Here is a 20,534-nt window from a genome sequence, read left to right on the forward strand (position 1 = left end):
GCAACTTATTGTTGCACCTATGCCTGTCTTCCATCTAGGAGACTCAGGTGCCGATCACGATCCGGTAAAAAATTCCCCCGTGCGACTCGTATCGGGTCTTTTTACCGTACGAATCGTACAAGTGCCGTACGAACTGGCAATCACGATTCGCATGGTAAAAAGTCCATACGACCCGCACCGGGAATCATTCCCCACACGTCCTCGGGTCGGAAAATGTGTCCGACACGTCCTCGGACGATTTACCTTACAAACGTAAAAATCCAAGTCCGACCGAGGAATCACGATCCATCCCGTGCGTCCGAGCCTACAACCGTATGGAAAAAACACCGTCCGCACCGAACACCAATAGCAACCATGGAGACATGTGCCCGCATACGCGCCCAACACTCCCCCCAGCCCCCGTACGTCCGACACGTACCCCCCGTATATGTATACCCCCACCCGTCTATGTACACCCCAGTACGTTCCAGTCGTACCCCCACCCCAGTACGTGTCGTACCACCGTCAATGTAAACCCCCCCACCCCTGTACGTGTCGTACCACCGTCAATGTACACCCCCCCACCCCTGTACGTGTCGTACCACCGTCCATGTACACCCCAGTACGTTCCAGTCGTACCCCCACCCCAGTACGTGTCGTACCACCGTCAATGTACACCCCCCCACCCCTGTACGTGTCGTACCACCGTCAATGTACACCCCCCCACCCCTGTACGTGTCGTACCACCGTCTATGTACACCCCAGTACGTTCCAGTCGTACCCCCACCCCAGTACGTGTCGTACCACCGTCAATGTACACCCCCCCACCCCTGTACGTGTCGTACCACCGTCAATGTACACCCCCCACCCCTGTACGTGTCGTACCACCGTCTATGTACACCCCCCCACCCCTGTACGTGTCGTACCACCGTCCATGTACACCCCAGTACGTTCCAGTCATACCCCCACCCCAGTACGTGTCGTACCACCGTCAATGTACACCCCCCCACCCCTGTACGTGTCGTACCACCGTCAATGTACACCCCCCCACCCCTGTACGTGTCGTACCACCGTCTATGTACACCCCAGTACGTTCCAGTCGTACCCCCACCCCAGTACGTGTCGTACCACCGTCAATGTACACCCCCCCACCCCTGTACGTGTCGTACCACCGTCAATGTACACCCCCCACCCCTGTACGTGTCGTACCACCGTCTATGTACACCCCCCCACCCCTGTACGTGTCGTACCACCGTCCATGTACACCCCAGTACGTTCCAGTCGTACCCCCACCCCAGTACGTGTCGTACCACCGTCAATGTACACCCCCCCACCCCTGTACGTGTCGTACCACCGTCAATGTACACCCCCCCACCCCTGTACGTGTTGTACCACCGTCTATGTACACCCCAGTACGTTCCAGTCGTACCCCCACCCCAGTACGTTCCTGGCGCACCCCCAACACAACCTCCTAAGTACGGAGCGCACCCCATGCCCCAACATCACAACCGCATGTACGAGTCGTACAAAGCCACACACAAGGACCAAATCGTACAACCAAATGGCCCATGTACACACCGTACACACGCTCAAAACGCACGTACACAACAAGGACAAAACAAAACAACTCAACAATACACCATTCGAAAGGCACACAGCCACTAAACATGGCCAACAACCACTAAAATAACACAATCACTGACCTGCAACTGTCAAAAACAAACAGAGGCCCAATACACCACCACTCCTTATAACACACCCACCCAAAATTCAAACACTGCCACACCCACCCATGGACCAATAAAAAGGGCCCACACACACAAACCATGAGCCTTTGCAACAGACCCACTGCTGCCAGACACCACAGAACCAGACTACAAGCGACACCACATCTTACACTTGCACACCTTCACACGACCACCCTCACAAACACCCTCTCATCACATTCACACACACACACAACCATCCACACCCCCCCCCAACATCCACACACCCCCCACACCCACACCATCCCCACCCACACCCCTCACCATGCCCACTACCAAGAATCCAAAGTTCAGTCACCGAGAGTTGGAGGTCCTTGTTGATCAAATCCTCAGAGTCGAGCCACAGATCTTTGGAACATTGGTCAGAAGCACCAGCCAGGCAGCCAAAACAGCCATGTGGCAGACCATCGTCGATGCTGTGAATGCTGTTGCGGACACCAGGAGGACCAAGCAGGATTGCCAGAACAGGTGGTACGATCTGCGGAGGAGGGTCAGAGCCAAGAGACAGGAGGAACACGACCAGGCCAACGCCACCGGAGGAGGGCCCTCCCGCAGACCCGTACAGTACCATCCCTGGGAGGAGAGGGTGATGGCCATACTGCCGGTGGAGGCAGTTGAAGGAGTAGAAGGACTCCGAGACCCGGGTGAGTACACAAACAACGCACCTCACATGGGGGGAACTGTAACCACAACCAAAATTAATAACAGGCACGCAAACACCACAAGCCATCGCATTACTCAACCACACTCCATGAGCAGGCACATGCCACTGCTGCCACCATGCCCCATGCACCCAGCTGGACAATGTCAAGTCACAGGCCACAGAAGACAACAACACATGACACGGTAACCCGGATGGCGGGAGTGTGGGCACCAAGAATCACATAGTGCGACTCCAAAGCAGACAACAATGCCCTCTGCCCATATGGCCTAGGTCACAGCCAGACAAACACTGTGTCCCAACACAGGAATGACTTGCCAGCAAATGGCGGATGCCTTGCATCAACACATGGGGGTGAAGGCACTGTTTTGCACATGCCAGCAGCTAATGAACAGCCAACAGTGTGAAAGAGTGGCAGCACACACCACCACAGCAGCAGCGCACAGACACACAGCAGACAAAATGGGTGCCTGGAGATCAGAAACAAACTCACATCAACAGGCCAAGGGCCACTCAAAGATCTGCTAACAGTGTGTGCCCAGGAAGCTGGGCCAAGGTGACAGAGGGTGACACACGGAGGGAGGGAGAGGGGGACACAGAGGGAGGGAGAGGGGGACTGAGAGGGAGGGAGACACAGGAAGATGGACAGAGGGAGGAGGCTGACACACAGAGGGAGGGAGAGGGGGACAGAGAGGGAGGGAGAGGGGGACTGAGAGGGAGGGAGACACAGGAAGATGGACAGAGGGAGGAGGCTGACACACAGAGGGAGGGAGAGGGGGACAGAGAGGGAGGGAGAGGGGGACAGAGAGGGAGGGGGACACAGGAAGATGGACAGAGGGAGGAGGCTGACACACAGAGGGAGGGAGAGGGGGACAGAGAGGGAGGGAGAGGGGGACAGAGAGGGAGGGAGAGGGGGACAGAGAGGGAGGGAGACACAGGAAGATGGACAGAGGGAGGAGGCTGACACACAGAGGGAGGGAGAGGGGGACACAGAGGGAGGGAGACACAGGAAGATGGACAGAGGGAGGAGGCTGACACACAGAGGGAGGGAGAGGGGGACACAGAGGGAGGGAGACACAGGAAGATGGACAGAGGGAGGAGGCTGACACACAGAGGGAGGGAGAGGGGGACACAGAGGGAGGGAGACACAGGAAGATGGACAGAGGGAGGAGGCTGACACACAGAGGGAGGGAGAGGGGGACACAGAGGGAGGGAGAGGGGGACACAGAGGGAGGGAGAGGGGGACACAGAGGGAGGGAGAGGGGGACAGAGAGGGAGGGAGAGGGGGACAGAGAAGGAGGGAGACACAGGGAGAGCAAATCAGTCCTTTGGTGTGTGGGAATGTCTGCTCGTCAGCAGGTGGACTGCGTGCATGTAGACAAGGGTGCCCAGTGCCAGAACCCCCCCTCTTCATCATGGCAAAACGCAGGGCCATGTTACAACCTGTACACGAGCACAAGGACAGCCACCTGCATCATATGAGTGTGTGGATCCACTCCATGTGCACATGTACAGTGCTACAAGGAAGGCGCAAACGCATAGCTCGGCACACATGCACACTCCACTGCTGACTGCAGTCACACTTGACGCAGCAAGTAAGACTGTGCCACACATAGTTAAAGGGGCCAAATTGGTGCCCAAGGGACACACACATGCACAAGTGCACTGTGAGTGGAATGCAAGACAGATCCTAATTCCAAGAGGAAATGTGCCAACTTTGTAACGGATGAAACATGGATGTTGCATGGATCAAAAGTAACATTGTCTCTCTCACACACAGGTCAACGTCGTGCTGCACCCCCCAACACTGGGGGGGAACACTCACAGGACCCGGATCTGCAGGAGACCGATCCCACCGGCAGCGACCACTCTCACCACTCTGCGGACGACCCCGACCGACCTGGCCCCTCTGGTGTCCAACCACCTGCAGCACCTGCGTCAGGTACAACCGTGCCAACCACCACCCCCACTCCTGCCACATCCCAGGAGACACCCAGGATCCCTGCCCCAACACCACAATGCAGCCAGGCTCGCCAGGAGGGACACGGTGTCCCGGGCACCCAGGAGGAGGCAGGCGACAACGCCAATGCCACCCCTCAGGGGTCCCGGAGACCCCATGTGCCCACAAGTGCAGGCCAGACGCAAGTGGGCAGGGGTGGTGGGAGTGGAGAGCGGCGGAGGCGCGAGCCTGACCAGTTGGCTGGGGATCCGGTATTTTCCCATGTCCGTAACATCCTGGACTCATACCGGCAGGACACCACGGGCATGGCCCAGGTTGTGTCCGTCCTCGAGGGGATCAAGGTCCAGCAGGCCCAGCAACATGCGGAGCTAATAGCCTGTCTACAGCTACACCAACGGAGGATGGAGGACAGACAGGCTGAGCAAGTGACGGCGTCCCAGGGGATTCACGCTGAACTCCGTCGGATGGCCGACACCATGGCCGACCCTCCCTGTGCCAGAAGGCGGAGAACATCACCACCCACAGGGAGGGATCATGAGGAGGAGGAGGAAACATCCGACGGAGCATCCCAGACGTCGTCACGGCCTGCTGCTGAGGTTCCCCGCAGGAAGCCGGGTCGTCCACGGAAAGGACCGTGAGGGTGGCTGCTACATCACCATCTCCCAGGACACCTGGCCTGGCACCTGGCCCACTGGAGCAACAGCATCACAGCATCAAGAGACATTCTCTGCCACATGGCCCTGCTGGTCACTGGCTGACCAATGTTGACAAAGACTGTGGCATGGACTCTGAGGATTTCCAATGGCAAGGACACCAACTCCCCTACTGAACTTTGGATTCCCTAATCCCGGAAAGCCCCTCACTTTGCCCCCCCCCCCCCCAATAATAAATCACACTATTAAGAGTAGATGCCTGCTGGTAGCATTATTACCTAACATGTGTCTTGTACAGTCTAAACATGCCTGAGTCATCTGTTCACTTCAACCATCCACACCCTGGGGCCTGAGTCTGGCACAGGACACATGGGTCACAGTTTTCTAGGCAAGACAGACATGGAGCACCATACACACCCGTGATGGTCAGAACCAGCTGAGGGGGTGGCCGAACAACCGTGCTGACAGACACATTGAGTACAGCAACAGTCATGCGCAGAGGTCAGGGATCCTGGCCCGTGTCCTGGGGGGCACCCAGGTACGTGTAGACAGGTGGCAGAACCATGTCCTGCAAGCTTGAGTCCGGTGGATGCAGAGAATGGGGTCATGGACAACGTTGGATGCATGGGGATGGCACATGTCACAATACCCACACAGTCATGGACATCATGCCCATTACACAGTCTCAGCACACACACACAGCTTGCATCTTGCCACTCGACACATTGACACATGGCCACAATCAGGGAATACCATGCCAGACATGCAGGATGCACCGTGCCAACACACCAGCATTGACTGAGAAGAGGCACCTTGGAGGCATAGGGACACCTTTAATAGTCATGTGTTTGGGATTGCAGAGGCAACTTGAAGTACACATGAACACATCATGTGGAGTAACATGTGGCTCCAACACTGGCACCCCCCTTCTGCAGCACAAATGCGTGATAGCCATGGAACTGGCACACAAGTGTCGGATAATAGCTAAATACCCACAGCTGCTCACGGAGAGCCTGCCATACACCATACATCCGCTGATGTGGAAGTCCCACGCCATGTCAAGACAATGTTAACCGTATGTGTCCGAGGGCAGTGTCACACACATTGATGCCTTCATCACAATCCACCATCCCATCACTGATGACTGACAACCAGGCAGCCCATCTATTCAGGTGTACCCAGCTGCATGTCGTGTCCCATGGGGATGCCACATGTCTGCAGAGGACCCAAACCCCGACCGGGGCAGTGTGCACACATCGTGAACAACTGCCACACCCAATACACCCCAGATGCATCCCTTACCCCATGGAGACTTCCAAACGTGTCCGTGCCTGTAACGCTGAGTCAGCCCACGATGCCATGTCCATGAGGAATAGCAGTGCCACAACAATGCAACCAGCAAACGGCATGCGCAGGTACCTGGGGAAGAGAGACACACAAGAAGTCAGCCACAAGAAGCACAGCCACTTGCATGTGCATGTACTCGACACATGTATGTATGACAACATGCTAGGTCACAATTATGTCTGGGGAAATACTACCATCACTGCCACCATCACTCCAGTGACACACCCACACACACCTCTGACCCACGTGCCATACATGCAGGTGGAGACACACATCACAACGCATGCCACACGGGGACCAATGCGTGCACACTCAGACCCTGGTACTCACCACTAAGCAAAGAAGTCGCGTATGAGCCGAGTCCGGATGTCCTCTTGCGGCTCCACATCCTCCACATCACTAGCCCCATTGCCAAGCCCTTCGTCCTCCACGGGTGGATGGTCCTCGTCATCTTGATCCAGGATGAGGGGCACAGCTCTTTCAACTGCCATGTTGTGCAGCATGCAGCAGACCATGAAGATCTTGCAGACCTTCGCCGGGGCATATGGGAGTGCGCCGCCGGTCTTGTGGAGGCACTGGAATCGGCTCTTCAGCATGCCCAACGTCCTCTCTATCACACGCCTTGTCCGGCCATGGGCGGTGTTGTAGCGGAGCTGGGCCGGCGTGATGGGGTTGCGGAGAGGTGTCAGCAGCCAAGGCATGTTGGGATATCCAGCGTCCCTTAAATGGAAAGCACATGGATATCGTTAGAACAGGCGAAGCGGTAGTGCTGCTCGGCCAAACAGAATACAGGACAGACAGACTGTACCCACCAACAACACATGCACGTTCGTTGCGCAGCTGCATCATCATATCAGGCATCCCGCTACGCCTCATGATGTAGGCATCGTGTGCTGATCCTGGAAAACGAGCACAGACATGTGAAATCACCATGTTGGACAGACACACCACAAGGGCATTGATGGAGTGGTAGTGCTTCCGATTGCGGTACGCCACCTCCCGTGCGTGTGGTGGTACCAAACCTACATGTGTCCCATCTATGGACCCAATGACATGGGGCATCCCTCCCAGGGCATAGAAACCACGTTTGACCTCAGTCATCTGTTCAGGGGTTGGGAACTTGATGAAGTCATCCAGGTGAATCAACATGGCCTCCAAGAAATCATGCAGCACACCGCTGAACATGCTCTGGGACATGCCACCAACATGAGCTATGGTATATTGGAAGGTACCCGTGGCAAGGAAATGTAGGGCAGCCATTACCTTCAGCTGGGGTGTCAGTGCCGTAGGATACCTGTGCTGCGGTTGCAGGTGTGGTGCCAGTCTCGCCGTCAGCTCCAGAATCAACGGTTGGGTGAAGCGGTAGAGCCGGATCCTGTCATTCTCCTGCATGGTGGCCAAGTCTGGAATTCTTCGGGCAACAGGAGGCGCTCTGCAGTAATTTGGAAGTGACAAGGAAGAGTGAGTGCACTACGAGAACAACTCATGTCTACTGAGCACATGTAAATCTGCCAATACACACATGCCACATAGTGAGTCAGGCATGTGCTACATGCCCAGGACACGTATGGATGCAAGGTGACACTCCTTCCAAGACCCAGCTACACACGGTGATTGAGAACCTCCCCATGCCACGCCATGGGAATAGCTGTGTCCCAGTGCAAGTGAACAGCCCGACGCAAGACAGAAGTGACATACACCCACACATCAGCAGAAGTAGGATGCCGATTGTAGAGACTGGTAGCGGAACACCGGAGCCACAGGTCACATGACATTACACTAGGCCTGCCCACACACCTTGCCATGAAGGTGCACATGTCATGACTCACCACACATTCCTTGTGAGGATGCTGACATGGCCTTGTCACGCTACTCCGTGTCCCATGCATACATGTGCACCTCACATCAGATACCACATGTGGCATGGTGTGCGGAACAGTGTGCAATGACAATCTACACACAGACACATGTTGGTTGCTGCAACGGCTGCAGCTTTTGAGGGTGCTACAACATCAACCTGATGTAAATCCCGGACACATAAATGACATAGTCACATTGTGCACTGTGGGTAGTGACAAGTCAGGTGTCATGACCCCTGTACCGGGCATCATGGGACACTTCCGTGTGTTGGTGTCCGTGCCATGCCAGTGACGCTCACCCCAAGTGCGCAGTACGACATGCACACATGTCAAAGGAGTCAAGGGCATGCCTGGCACACATTGCACCCTCACACAGTACACCTGTACACATCTCATCATACATCTGGTGCCTCCTCCACTCAGGAGGCATGTTCCACATCACAGCCTGTCACACCTGTGCCCCACACATGTAGTAATGCACAGACGATGCCTTGATGTCCATTCCTGGACAAGTATGTCCATCCATGGACAAGTATGTCCGCACTATTCCTACCTGTGTGTCGACTATCACCACAGTGATGTGTACAAACCGGCGTACTGCTGCTAAGAGGGCCTGTGTATGTTCCCCAATCACTGTGGGAGTGCTGCCGTATGTGTACCCATCGTGATGGCGAGCGTACAGGCATTTGTACGGTCCGTACCACAACGAGTACGCATACGCGTGCAGACCCATAGTGATAGTGAGCGTACATGCGAGTGTACGGCCCTCTCACTATGGGTCTGCACGCGTATGCGTACTCGTTGTGGTACGGACCGTACAAATGCCTGTACGCTCACTATCACTATGGTTCTGCACGCGTATGCGTACTCGTTGTGGTACGGACCGTACAAATGCCTGTACGCTCACTATCACTATGGTTCTGCACGCGTATGCGTACACGTAGTGGTACGGACCGTACACTCGCATGTACGCTCACTATCACTACGGGTACACAGACCCATAGTGATAGTGAGCGTACAGGCATTTGTACGGTCCGTACCACAACGAGTACGCATACGCGTGCAGAACCATAGTGATAGTGAGCGTACAGGCATTTGTACGGTCCGTACCACTACGTGTACGCATACGCGTGCAGACCCATAGTGATAGTGAGCGTACATGCGTGTGGACGGTCCGTACCACTACGTGTACGCATACGCGTGCAGACCCATAGTGATTTTGAACGTAGGCATGCATGTACGGGCCGTTGCCATGCATTTGGGGTGCCCTAGGGCCCGGAAACGCACCGTACCTGTGTGTGATTCTCCTAATTACATAGGGGACAAGTATTAAGGCCTACATGCATGCTGGTTGTCATGGCGACCAGGTTCAAATTTCGATTTTGTTCTGGAAGGTGCACAGCAGAAGTCAGTTGGAATTCTTCTACTTTGTTGCAATGTGTTTGTGGGGCTGACATCATGCAGGAGAATGAAACCGATAGAGAACCCACAGACTGCTAGGTTTGAAGGGATTGGTGGAAACATAGGATGCAAATGTGAGTGACCAATCACTCTGTACTCCTGTGCATGAGACTGGGCAGAAGGCCACATATAAGGCAGCCAGGTCCCATGAGGGATTACTTGCCTGCACATCTTTGCATTTGTCGACCAAGCTGCTGCTACTGATTCCCTGGAACCATGTCAAGGGCTGTGGAGAGGACACAGCCATTCACCCTGGAGGAGAACATGGCTCTGCTGGATGTGATCCTCCCACAGTACCCCATGCTGTATGGGCGACCAGGGTATCAGGTGAGTGCATAGGCCACTGCCACAGACTGTCCCTATGTTGTGACTGTGTCTTCAGGCATTGTGACCCGGTGTGACACACATGCCATGTACTGTCGGGGGGGTACCAGGGGGGGGGTGCCTGATGTCTCCCAGCAGTGCCCTGAGACAGGAGGGGTGTGTGCAGAGTCCTCCCAGCAGTGCCCTGAGACAGGAGGTGTGTGTGCAGAGTCCTCCCAGCAGTGCCCTGAGACAGGAGGTGTGGGTGTGATGCACAGTGTGAGCCTTGATCATTGATTGTGACATTGCCATCATTCCACCTGAGTACCCACTATGGCACGTACTGCCTTTTCCCTCACCAGAGGATGATGTTCCTATGACAGAGGTGCAATGCGTTGGCTGCATTACATGCCATGTAGTAACCAGCTATTATGTTCACATATGTCTCTCTGTGACATGTGGCTGGTGTATTGATGTGGTGTCACTTGAACTTCCTCACAGGTAGGCGCCACTGCCAAGGAGCAGATCTGGCTGACCGCCGTCAGTGCCGTGAGGCGTGTGGATGGTCGGAGGCAGAGCCTGTCCCAGGTGAGGAAACGCTGGCAGGATATCCGGTGCTGGACGCGGAGGATTGCACGGCTCCTGCTGGGGGACTCACCTGAGAGCCACAAGAACCGCGGCCGCCGCCGTCTGACCCACCTCCACAGGCGTGTGCTGCCGGTGGTCTTTCCAGACCTGGAGAGGCGCTTACAGGCGATGCAGCAGGCGGAAGGGGGTAGGTACATGTGCGTTTGTTGTGTGTCACCGGCATTTGTAAGGGCACAGTGGCATTAATTCACTGGCAGGGTTTAAAGGTGCTGTGCCCATCCAGTTTGCCCAAGGGTAGCGCTGCGCCCCTGCCACCCTTCCCCTCCTTGCAATGTGTTCCCTGGTCTGTGTGTAGTCACTCCTTCACAAGGTAATGTAGGCTGGCGCTTTGTCCACGAGAACAATGACTGTAGCATCATGGGTGGTGGTGGTGGGTAACAGGTTGTGGGACCTTGCCTGTGAACTGTCAAGTTCACTGCATGTGGGTTCCATGTCAGTTGGCACTGATGCTGGCTCCAGACATGGGAGTTGGTCTCTCATGTGTCATGCCTTACAGCGCGCATGTCCTATGTAGTGGCCTGTGACATGATGTGCATGAGTGTGCGCTACGCATAGTGCAGGGATGGTGACGTGTGTAGCAGTCATTCCCATTCAGTAGCATGTAGTTGCGTGCCCAATACTGTCCCCTGGGGCACCTTATCCTCAGTGTTGTTTGTGTCATCATCAACGTGGACACTCTCACTGTCTACAGCGTAGGTTGTGCTCTGTGCCATTGTCCCCTGTCACCATGTATATAGACGTGCTATTATGTACAGGTGTCCACTGTGCAGCCTGACCTGATTGTCCCTCTTCATACTCACAGTTGCCAGTGCCTGTGTGTCTTGTTATACTCATCTGAGGATGGGCACTGGTACCTCATTATTTGTACAGGCGCACCTTTGCTGTTTTGCGTCCAATCTTGCCTTTTGCCTGCCACTGTGTTTATCACCCAGACTATGAGATGTTGGTGCCACCTGTGTCTCAGCAATTAGCATCGTGTGGGGGTTGCTTGGGGCGGGCAATGCCTATGTGTCAAATCCTGATTCCTAATTGCTGGGTCTGGACAGTGTGTGATGTTACTGGACACACACGCAAGGTGCAGTGACCGAGTTATGTTGGGCATGTTTGCAGCATTACCTATGCAGCATGTGTCTCAAGTTCATGGATATTGTCCCTGGTCATAGGTATTTTCACAAACGCTGTGTGGTGCAGAGGCAGTGCAGGATTGTCCCCAGGGCCTGGGTGCTATGTCAGACTCCGTTTCCTGTCATCAGCTATTGTCTCATGCTCTCCATGGTATTTCAGTGGCATGGTGGCTCAACCAACTGTGTTTCATGCCCTACATCGGTACCTTGTTTTGCAGATGTTAGGGATCTGCCTCTTCAGGCTATGCAATGTTGACTATGTAGATTGGACTCATGTGACAGATGTGTACAGGTGTCTGATTAATTTCTGTCTCTCCACCCTGCCCACAGCATCGTCGGGGGACACAGAGGGAGACATGGACACGGACCAGGCGGAGGGACCGAGCACCAGTGGCAGCCGTGACATCGGGGCTGGCACATCGAGTGGGACAGAGGCGGAGGATAGTGTGGCCGAGGACCTGTCGACTGGCACATCAGACTACGAAGCTGACAGGTCCGAGGAGGATGTCTCAGGGTTGGCGGAGGCTGCACCAGCAGCTGACAGTGGAACAACACCTGCCACCGCCCCCTCAGTTCCCACCAACCGCCTCCCACTTGCTCGTGTCCCTTCCCAGCGTGCCCGGTCACCGCATGTCTCCTTCCTGCCAGGCACCGCACCCCCTGCCCCTGTCTCCACTGCTGCCGCCAATGTTGAGTCTATGGACATCCAGCGGCAAATGCAGGTTGGTCAGGCTGCGATCCTGAATGTCCTCCATTCCCACGGGAAAACCCTCACCAACATCGAGGCATTCTTGGAGGGCATTCATTCTTTGCAGGCTGACCAACGCAACTTGCTGAGGTCCCTAGACTCCACACTGACTGCAGCAGTGGGTCTCCTGCAGCGCGACCTCCCCCCACCTACCCCTGCCCCATCCACACTTCCCACTTCCATGCCTGTCCCACGTACACCCAGACGTCGGCATGCACCCACCACAACAGACACAGGCACCACACCAGCAGGGAAGGTCCACCGCACTCCTCCTGACACGCACACACAGGGTGAGATAGGCACACCCACTGGGTCGGGGGGGCAAACGTGTGACACGCAGCCAGAGTGGGAGTCCGCATTCCACACAATCCACTCCCTCCAAATCCCCTCCCCTCAGCTCTCCTGGCCACATCTCCCCCAAGGACTCCTTCATGGCCGCTCTGTCCCTGAGCCCCACAGTTACGCCACCACGCAAGCGGTCAAGGAAGTCCTCGGTCAGGGTGGTTGAGTCTCCCCCCCTGTCTCCACCCTCCCCCGGTGGCGCTGCAACCCATCCCTCTGAACCCCCCCCCTCCTTGGGGCCTGAGGTCACTTCGGGTGCAGGGGACTCCCTGGAGGACCTTGCTAAGGTGTGTAGTGCCATCCTGGCCTCCGCCTTTGGCCATGACACACCCCCTGTGGTTGAGTCCTCCATCCCTGCACCCACAACGCCGCCCCTTTGCCCTGATGTCCCTGCGGTGCCTGTTGCTTCCCCCCCCCCTGATGCCCTCACCAGTATGGAAGACGATGGCATTTGACTGTGCAGGCAAGGTAGGGGACACACATCCCACTGTGTCCCCCATGCAGCTGGGAATAATTGACTGCCCTATGGCCTTTGTTGACTTTGAACTGCCTTTGATCCACGGACATTGTGCTCATGCTGAATAAAGCTTATTTTTTTTTTCATTATCACACTCATGCTATGGTGGTATTGGTGTTGGTGGGGCTGCTACATTGTTTTGGGTGGTGTTTAAGGCTTTGGGTGTGTGGGATTTGTAGTAGTGTTCTGCTCTTTGGGGCCACCCTAGGATCTGTGTGCCATCACAAGGTGTTGGCTAACTTCCTTAGGTCATGTCAGCAGTTACTGCATGGTTCAATTGTCCCAGGGTGTATTCCTTCCTCTGTGTACCCAGTTTCTTCCCTGCAGGGTGTTCCCAATGTTTAGCGCAGAGCTGTGTGTACATGAGCTGTGTGTGTGACGGAGCCCTTCTACTTTGGCCATGCATGCATGGCCATGTCTCCACCTGCAACAATCGTGGCATCCTTGGTGATCACTGTACTTGTGTGTGGAGTCAGTTGACATGAGTTCATGGGGACATGTTCCCTTGTAGGCAGTATGGATGTGGGTAATTGTGGCATCACACACATGTGTTACACCCCTCCTGGGTGTGGACACTGCTGGGAGGACTCTGCACCCACCCCTCCTGGGTCTGGACACTGCTGGGAGGACTCTGCACACACCCCTCCTGTCTCTGGGCACTGCTGGGAGGACTCTGCACCCACCCCTCCTGGGTCTGGACACTGCTGGGAGGACTCTGCACACACCCCTCCTGGGTCTGGACACTGCTGGGAGGACTCTGCACCCACCCCTCCTGGGTCTGGACACTGCTGGGAGGACTCTGCACACACCCCTCCTGGGTCTGGACACTGCTGGGAGGACTCCACACCCACCCCTCCTGTGTCTGGGCACTGCTGGGAGGACTCTGCACCCACCCCTCCTGTGTCAGGGCACTGCTGGGAGGACTCTGCACCCACCCCTCCTGTGTCAGGGCACTGCTGGGAGGACTCTGCACCCACCCCTCCTGTGTCAGGGCACTGCTGGGAGGACTCCACACCCACCCCTCCTGTCTCAGGGCACTGCTGGGAGGTCTCTGCACCCACCCCTCCTGGGTCTGGACACTGCTGGGAGGACTCTGCACACACCCCTCCTGTCTCTGGGCACTGCTGGGAGGACTCACCACCCACCCCTCCTGGGTCTGGACACTGCTGGGAGGACTCTGCACCCACCCCTCCTGTCTCTGGGCACTGCTGGGAGGACTCACCACCCACCCCTCCTGTCTCAGGGCACTGCTGGGAGGTCTCTGCACCCACCCCTCCGGTCTCAGGGCACTGCTGGGAGGACTCCACACCCACCCCTCCTGTGTCTGGGCACTGCTGGGAGGACTCTGCACCCACCCCTCCTGTGTCAGGGCACTGCTGGGAGGACTCTGCACCCACCCCTCCTGTGTCAGGGCACTGCTGGGAGGACTCTGCACCCACCCCTCCTGTGTCAGGGCACTGCTGGGAGGACTCCACACCCACCCCTCCTGTCTCAGGGCACTGCTGGGAGGTCTCTGCACCCACCCCTCCTGTCTCAGGGCACTGCTGGGAGGACTCCACACCCACCCCTCCTGTGTCTGGGCACTGCTGGGAGGACTCTGCACCCACCCCTCCTGTGTCAGGGCACTGCTGGGAGTGATGGGCACCCACCCCTCCTGTCTCAGGGCACTGCTGGGAGGACTCCACACCCACCACTCCTGTCTCAGGGCACTGCTGGGTGGACTCTGCACACACACCTCCGATTTCTGGATATGTGCGCTTGGCACATACACGGTGGGGTTACGCACACTGCATTAGAGGTGAGGGTACGAGTCTACTGACACTGGTGTGGTGGGGGTACGCTCCGTACGTCCGCGGGTGTGGGTACGGGTCGTACTTACACTGTTGGGCAGGGGGGTACGCTCCTTGCATTCGTGGGTGGGGGTTCGAGTCGTACTTACACTGTTGGCATGGGGGGTACGCTCCATGCATACGCGGGTGGGGGTACGGGTCGTACTTACACTGTTGGCATGGGGGTACGCTCCATGCATACGCGGGTGGGGGTACGGGTCGTACTTACACTGTTGGGCAGGGGGGTACGCTCCTTGCATTCGCGGGTGGGGGTACGGGTCGTACTTACACTGTTGGGCTGGGGGTACGCTCCGTACGTCCGCGGGTGGGGGTACGGGTCGTACTTACACTGTTGGCATGGGGGGTACGCTCCATGCATACGCGGGTGGGGGTACGGGTCGTACTTACACTGTTGGGCAGGGGGGTACGCTCCTTGCATTCGCGGGTGGGGGTACGGGTCGTACTTACACTGTTGGGCTGGGGGTACGCTCCGTACGTCCGCGGGTGGGGGTACGGGTCGTACTTACACTGTTGGCATGGGGGGTACGCTCCATGCATACGCGGGTGGGGGTACGGGTCGTACTTACACTGTTGGGCAGGGGGGTACGCTCCTTGCATTCGCGGGTGGGGGTACGGGTCGTACTTACACTGTTGGGCTGGGGGTACGCTCCGTACGTCCGCGGGTGGGGGTACGGGTCGTACTTACACTGTTGGGCTGGGGGTACGCTCCGTGCGTCCGCGGGTGGGGGTACGGGTCGTACTTACACTGTTGGGCTGGGGGTACGCTCCGTACGTCCGCGGGTGGGGGTACGGGTCGTACTTACACTGTTGGGGTGGGGGTTACGCTCCATGCATACGCGGGTGGGGGTACGGGTCGTACTTACACTGGTGGGGGTGGGGGTACGGTCCGTACGTCCGCGGGTGAGGGTTCGAGTCGTACTTACACTGTTGGGGTGGGGGGTACGCTCCATGCATTCGCGGGTGGGGGTACGGGTCGTACTTACACTGTTGGCATGGGGGGGACGCTCCATGCATACGCGGGTGGGGGTACGGGTCGTACTTACACTGTTGGCATGGGGGGTACGCTCCATGCATACGCGGGTGGGGGTAGGGTCCGTACATATCCGTCCCCACGCTATGTGATGCTTGTGCGGGCCGTACCCAGGCCTTTGCCACGTGGGTATGATCCGTCCCGCCATTGTTGGGGTGACGTGTGTGTGGGCGTGGTACGACTCGTACCCACGCTCTTGAGGCGTGGGTACGGGACGTACCTGTCTGGTTGTGTTGCCGGTTCGCGTGGTGACGGACTTCCGTTGTGGCGGTCGCTGGATTATCAGGACACGCCCCCACCCCCTCGTGGTGACCAGGGCATGGGAGTCAGGTATGTCCAGGCCATGTGTAGTGTGTCACTCATGTGGTTGTTTTGTGGCCTGCCCTGGTCGTGCCACCCCCACCCCACCCCACTTTCCCCCCTCCCTTAGTTATTCTGACCTTCTGCGGCGTCTGCGTCGTAACCTGTAGAGGAGGTGGACTGCTATGAGGGCAGGGATGACTCGTAGGTTCGGGTCCATGTCTGTCCGTCGCGTACTGGTACTCCTTGCTCGCGTCGTCCTGTCGCGTACGGGTCCTCCTTGATCGCGTCGTCCTGTCGCGTACGGGTCCTCCTTGGTGGCGTCGTCCTGTGTGTCCGTCACGTACTGGTCCTCCTTGTTCGCGTCGCCGTCTGTCCGTCGCGTACTGGTGGTCCTTGTTCGCGTCGTCCTGATTTCCCGGCAGTTTTTGGCTGCCGCAAAATATTCACCGTGCGGGGTGACGTCGGTGCGAATCGTGATTCCTGGGTCGTGAATGGCTGGCTGCGTGCGTCCCGACGTCAGGTCGGCGCTTTCCCGGATCGCATTGGTAGGTGTTTTTTGTTCGGTCGGTCTTTTTTACGATTCGTACGGTAATGGTGTACCCGTGCGAATCGTAATTCCATGTTTGTATATTTTGACGACCGGGTACGCGTCGGACGGAGAATATGCTCCGTCCGACGGTTCGTACCCGGTTTTTACCGGATTGTGATCGCCACCTCAGTGTATCTCAACTGTCCATGGTTGTTGGCACCACGGAGGAATACAACTACGCCAGGGGAAGTCTGCTTCAATGAGGCCCATGGAAGAACACAGCAGCCAGTGGAGTATGCTTTTGGGCTCCTGAAGGTCAGACTCAGATGTCTTGACAATAATGGGGGAGCCCTACTCTACCCTCACAGGAAGGTGTGTAAAATCACCATGGCCTGCTACATGCTCCATAACATTGCCCAGAGATGAAACATCCCTTATATTGCAGAGGATGGAGACCATGAAGTGCCACAGGGTGAAGATCCTGAAAAACAAATGATGATGATAGTGATGAAGCGGAAGGAGCTGACTTTGTGTCAAGATCTTCAACTTCTTCTCATGAGTGTAAGTATGTTGTGAAATGCCATGACTTTGACTATTAAAGCAACTTTTGTTGTGATGATGTGAGGAGTATGTTTAGGGAAAATATTAGGAAGCTAAAGCTCTAGCAAAATCTGTTGAAAGGTGTTTGTGGAGGAAGGTTTTGACACATGCTCACTTTGTTGGTGTTGCTTTGTTTAGCTTAGATTTTTGTCATGGACTGTGTACTCCAGACATTGACAATGTGAATTGTGTCATATATATGGTTTCATAGCTGATCTCGTTGTTTCGGTCCGTTTCATGTACCTTCACCATGTCATCTTCATTTGGACATTCCAGAAATGTGACATTAGCAGGTATATGATATTGTTTGGATGTATGAAGTGGACATGGATTGATCCTGGGAATGACTGTAACAGACTGTGGGTGTACAAATCCTTGCACAGCGATAGGATGGAAGTAATGATGAATCCATTGGACGTGTTCCTTGTTGTGTTGTAGTCCTAATGCAATATGTGTGGCATCATGTGCTCCAACAAAATGTTTGTTTGGACCCAAACCATGCTAGTCTCCCTTCACATTGGCTAAATCTTCATTGTATAGAAACCATATGTAGCTTTTTCCTCATTGTAAGCCAGTGTTTGTGGCACATCACTGACATTTGTTTGTGACATTCCACCAGATGGTGAAACACTGGATTGGAAAGATCCTGTTATCTGAAACTGTTGTACTGCCATGTGTCTGATCATTGGTTTAAAATTATGTGGGATTCTTTTTTAGAGCTCGGTGAAATGGCTCCAGCTAATGGCATAGACCAATTTTATTTTGCCTATTCAATAGGAAATTGTCAGATGTGTCCCCTCCTTCAATGTTGTTCAGGTACTGCACCTGAAAATGTGGTTACTGACACAGAATGTTTGAGTGATGTATGATTTGCTATGTTTCAGATTTCAAGGCAGCCTATGATTGGAAAAATGGAAAAAAGATGTTATTAGACCAGACGCTTGTATGTATGTGCTTGTGTGACATGGTTGTTATCCTGAGCTTAACATTGTGTACACACAACATGTCCATGCTTGCATAAGTAGCTAGTTTTGGTTATGTAAAGTTCACATGGCAGCACATATATACATTGCTACATGTGAGAGATACTACAACATGAAATTAGTTTGTGAATAGTGTATTTATTGCAGTGAGCAAGGAGAAAATAAACATTGTGCAAAAGCAAACAGGGAAAACCAAAAGTGAAGAAGTCAGTCTTTATGAATGAAATCATAGTTGTAGATGCTAAATTGTTTGAAGTCCAAGGTCCAAAACACTACTCCAATCAGAAAGGGATAAATGTCCAGAAATTGTCCACAAGTTGAATGCGTTGTGTTAGGTGCGAGCAGGCCTGGGCGGTAAATTCCGTTCCGCTCGCGGAATTTGCGGAATGTCGGTAATTTCGCGTTACGCGGAGAACGCGAAATTGCCCAAAATTCTGCTTACCGCGACTTCGCAAAATTTTTTCTTGTTTGCGTTCTCAAAATGCGTGTGCACGAGATGTTTCTCCCCGAGCACGCAAACAGCAACTGTGAACAGGAAAAAAGCATTGCAAACAAGCAATTCCGCGTGTTCGCGGAATTTCTGAATGTTCGCGGAGATTTTTTACCGTTTCGCGGAGATTTGCGTAACGCGATTACGCAAATTCCGCCCACCCCTAGGTGCGAGGTTTCTTGCTGGCGGTGGTGGAGGTCTTGCCATCCACACCTCCTGGATTTTTGGGTGGATGTCCCTACTGCGGGGGAGGGAGGGATCTAATGATGTTTAGACAGGGGATTCTGCAGACGTGTCTTCCTCTGACACGACCTTCCTTCCTGTGGCTACCACAGATGTAGATGGGCTGGATGTAGTTGGACCACAGGAAGAGGTAGATGATGGAGGAAAGTCCCTGCAGAGGGTGGTGTTGATTTCCTGCAGCATGCCAATGAGATGGCCCATGTTGATGTTGTAGGTGAGCAGGTTCTAGTGTATGTCCCTCTGCAGCTGTTTCCTCTCCCGGATTTCCATTAGTACCTGGCCCTTCACGTCTTGGGACTCTTGATAGGCTCCCAAGACTTGGTTAATGGTGGCCTGGGTGTGAGTTGCCCCAGTGGCCTCACAGTTATCTTCCCATGACCCTACACCCATGGGCCTGTGCCCTTGGCCCAGGCTGCACCCTCCTACTAGTTCCTCATTCCTCAGTGACTGGGTTGGTGACTGTAACCTCAAGATCTAGGACTGGTGGGCACACGATGTAACTGACTGTGCTCTGTGCACTTGTTGGGGGGAGGGCGGTTGGCTAAGGTGTTGCAGCTGTGGTGGGAGGTGCTGGTGCTGGCACTTTGAGACTCACTGTTGCCATCTGCCCAGGCTGACCAGATGTACCAGGAAGGCCATGTACATCCACATCACCAGGAGTGTTGTCATCACTGAAGGCTTCATCCCGAGAGTGGAGTGGGAGGCTATTCGGTGGCCAAGCTCTGCCCAGGTGCTGTGCCAGTTCAACCTCTTAAGAAATAGAGAACATTTCATTGGTGGAGTTGTGGTATCTGCATCCAAATGTTTTGTGTCACAGTAAGTAGAGAGCTAGGAAAAACAAAATAGGTGGAGATTACTATTGCAATATATTTTCGTGGTATAGAACTTGTTAAAAAGGCATTTGGAGATATTCAATACATGTAACTAGAATTGAACTGCTCATTAAATGTGCTGATATGTTGCGTTTTGGATTTAGGAATGAACTTTACATTTCCTAGACATTTTAGGCAACACAGTGGAGAAGTAACATGTGTATTTGAGCATTCCAAGGCCTAGTTGTGTGCAATACAGGCAAACACACAACTTGGTTGTATATTTACCATTAGTCATCATGTGAGCAGTGCAGAGTCAATGGGTC

Source organism: Triturus cristatus, chromosome 11, assembly GCF_964204655.1.
Source record: "Triturus cristatus chromosome 11, aTriCri1.1, whole genome shotgun sequence".
Classification (NCBI taxonomy): Eukaryota; Metazoa; Chordata; class Amphibia; order Caudata; family Salamandridae; genus Triturus; species Triturus cristatus.